At 48.2% G+C, this 3,659-nt stretch overlaps 1 pseudogene; it reads right to left on the bottom strand.

The window, feature by feature from the left end:
- Positions 1–3,494: 3,494 nt before the first annotated feature.
- Positions 3,495–3,659, bottom strand: part of LOC119983774 — a 2,926-nt pseudogene continuing 2,761 nt past the window's right edge.

The raw sequence follows: 3,659 nt of genomic DNA, 5'->3' as shown, positions 1-3,659 counted from the left end.
ATATGACTACTGGCAGGATCAACCAGGTAGCTTTCCTCGGGACGACTAGGACAACGAATGGACATTACGAGAACCTATGGTTCAAGAATGTCAAGGCAAGCCACACCGTCTTTCGGTTCGAGCGACGAGCGCTAGGCTCGGGCTCATCAAAAGGGTTTTTCAACTCTTTGCCCACTTAATTTTCAGCATCCGAGGGTCAGGCAACCGAGCACGGGCCGAGACAAAAGCCAATGGCTTACAAAGGAACATGCAAAGCGCCAACTAGTTCATCCCATGCCCAAAAAGGGCACGAGATGAAAACAAGCAACAAGGCCATCCAATACCATCGGGATAGTTATGCAACACAGGAACAAGGGACTTGCCACAAGACGCATATGCTTGGTCCATAACTGAAAAGTGGTTGAGCGCAGATAGTTCAGTCCACAAGAACGGAGCCTGGCAACAAACACAACTCACGTGTTGCACGTACACGCACACATCTCTACGAGGCCATCCGCAAGAAGTAGAATCACAAACCTGCGGAATAACCTAGAGAAGCCACGCACAAGACGATAGACACGATTGTTTCCCACAAGGTAGGCTAGCACCTTGGTTTCCCTCGCCTAACAATCACTGACATCGCGTGACGTGGTTTCCCAATCAAACAATTGCTTGCAGCTCTAGGCTTGGTATGCCATCACCGGCCAACCACGTTTCAATTCTGACGAGAAGTGCATGGCTCAATTGCCCAAGCCAAGCACACCGAGCTGAAAGGCCATGCCCAGCCCTCGTGAGCGGATCAAGACAGTGGGCGATTTGGCTAGGATGCCCACACCAATTCCCACACATCTAATCTGCTCATTGTGTGAGAAACGACCTATCTAGCAAAATTCTGATTCCCACGTATGGGCGCTAGGCAAGGGCATCTATGCAAAGAGCCCACTTTCGATTCCGACAAGGAGTGCACGACTCAGTTGCCCAAGCCAAGCACCCTGAGTTGAAAGGCCAGGCCAAACACTTATTAGCGGATCAAGACGGCGAGCGATTTCAATAGGATGCTGACGCATCCAATCCGCTCATTGTGCAAGACACGACCAATCTAGGGAAATTCCGATTCCCATATATGGGCACTCAGCAAGGGCATCCTTGCCAAGCGCCCACTTTCGAATTCTACGAGGAGTGCACAACTCAATTGCCCAAGCCAAGCACCCCGAGCTGAAAGGCCAAGCCAAGCACTCGCGAGCGGATGAAGATGGTGACCAGTTTGGATAGGATGCCCACACCAATGCCCACGCATCTAATCTGCTCAATGTGCAAGACACGACTAATCCAATGAAATTTTGATTCTCATATGCGGGCACTCGGCAAGGGCATCCTTTGCCCAGGGCTTCGGTTTTCAACCTTCTGAATCCCATGTGGGGTGCTATCTAGGTTGTCGTCCATGCCACGCACCCCTAACAGAAGCCCGAGTCCCATATAGGAGGAGAGGTCTTTCGACCTATTGGACTACCTCTTATAGATATGTCTTAAGTCCGTTTTCCAAACTAGCAGTAGGAGACATCAATTTCTCAAAAAGTGCAGTCCCCCCATTTCTCATCCCGTCAACAGCGGAAGAGACCTCCTAGCGCACCCAGCGTGTGAGAAACGAGCAATCCATCGCAATTCTGAATCCCACATGTGGACGCTCGACAAAGCGATCCTTACCGAGCACCCACGCTACGATTTCTGACCTTTCGAATCCCACGTGGGGTGCTATATAGGTTGTAGTCCACGCCAAGCACCTCTAACTGAAGCGCATGTCCGATATAGGAGGGGAAGTCTTTCGACCCACCAGACTACCCCTCTGTATATGCCTTAAGTCTGTTTTCCAAACTGGCAGTAGGAGACATCAATTTCTCAAAAAGCCTAGTCCCCCCCATTTCTCATCCCGTAAGAGCGCACGTGCGGCTGCGGTCTGAAGGTTAACCTCAGTACCGCCTATATATATGTCTTAAGTCCACTTCTCAAACTGGCAGTAGGAGACATCAATTTCTCAAAAAGTGTAGTCCCGCCCATTTCTCATCCCGCCAGCGCATGTGGGAGTCTGAAGGTTAACCTCAATACCCCCTATATATACGTCTTAAGTCTGTTTCTCAAACTGGCAATAGGAGACATCAATTTCTCAAAAAGCGTAGTCCCGCTCATTTTTCATCCAGTCAGCTCACGTGACCATCTAGAGCGCGCGGGGGTCTGAAGGTTAACCTCAGTACCCCCTATATATATGTCTTAAGTCCGTTTCTCATCCTGACAGTAGGAAACATCGATTTCTCAAAAAGCGTAGTCCTGCTCATTTCTCATCCTGTCAGCACGCGCGGGGATCTGAAGGTTAACCTCAGTACCCCTTTATATATGTCTTAAGTCCATTTTTTAAACTAGCAGCACGAAACATCAATTTCTCAAAAAGCGTAGTCCCGCTCATTTTTCATCCCGTCAGCAAGCGTGACCATCTAGAAAGCGAGGGGGTCTGAAGGTTAACCTCAGTACCCCCTATAAATATATTCTTTAAGTCCGTTTCTCAGATTGACAGTAGGAGACATGAATTTTTGAAAAAGCGTAGTCACCCCCATTTCTCATCCCGTCAACGCAAAACTCCCATCCAACGCAAGGCTTGCACCACGCGTGCTGGGAGTTCACACGTTCCAACGACTTTGGCATGCCTTGGTGTCATTGTGGGCTATGGCATGCCTTCTAGGCACAAATTTTTGCAATCTTTAAAATTTTCAAAGTTCTCACGTTCCAAACGACGATGGCATGCCTTGGTGCCATTTTTGGACGTTCCAACGACTATGGCATGCCTTGGCACCTTTTTTGCAACATTGAAAGTTCTCACGTTCCAATGATTTTGGCATGCCTCGTTGCCATTTTGGACGTTCCAACGACCTTGGCATGCCTTTGCATAATTTTTTTCAAAACCTTCAAAATTTTCAAAGTTCTCACGTTTCAACGGCTATGGCATGCCTTGTCACCATTTTTTCCAAACTTCAAAGTTATCACGTTCCAAAGGCAACATTTTCTTGTTTCGCATGCCATTGCATGCTATACGTCTCACGCCTTTTGACGCTATTTTTATGGAATTGGAGACATGTTAGGCCTTGTAGTATTGGGATTTTATGGCACGTCATGCCCCAACATTGTATTCTTGGAACTTGGTGGCCCGCCATGCCCCATTATTGTATTCTTAGGGACTTGGTGGCACCCCATGCCTTGGTCTATTTTTTGGGACTTCGTGGCACGCCATGCCTTAGTGTATATTTTGGGACTTGGTGTCACGTCAAGCCTTGGTGTATATTTTGAGACTTGGTGTCACTTCATGCCTTCGTGACTTGTTGAGATTTTTAGTGACTTGACCTTGGTTGCACGCAAGTCATGCCTTGGTGACGCATGACTTGATAATCCCTAACCTTAGTCCGATTTATTTGAAAAGCGACAAAAGTGCAGAGGGAGGAACTCGTTTGATTTGGAATAAGTGGGGAGGGACGAATCGGAGCAACATAGGGCTGAATCTCAGTGGATCGTGGCAGCTAGGCCACTCTGCCACTTACAATACCCCGTCGCGTATTTAAGTCGTCTGTAAAGGATTCTACTCGTCGCTCGGTGGGAATTATACTTCAAGGCGATCCCCGTGACTCATCCATCACGAG

Source organism: Tripterygium wilfordii, chromosome 2 (genome assembly GCF_013401445.1).
Source record: "Tripterygium wilfordii isolate XIE 37 chromosome 2, ASM1340144v1, whole genome shotgun sequence".
Classification (NCBI taxonomy): Eukaryota; Viridiplantae; Streptophyta; class Magnoliopsida; order Celastrales; family Celastraceae; genus Tripterygium; species Tripterygium wilfordii.
Note: the sequence above shows the minus strand (reverse complement) of the source record. Positions and strands in the feature narration are given on the sequence as shown.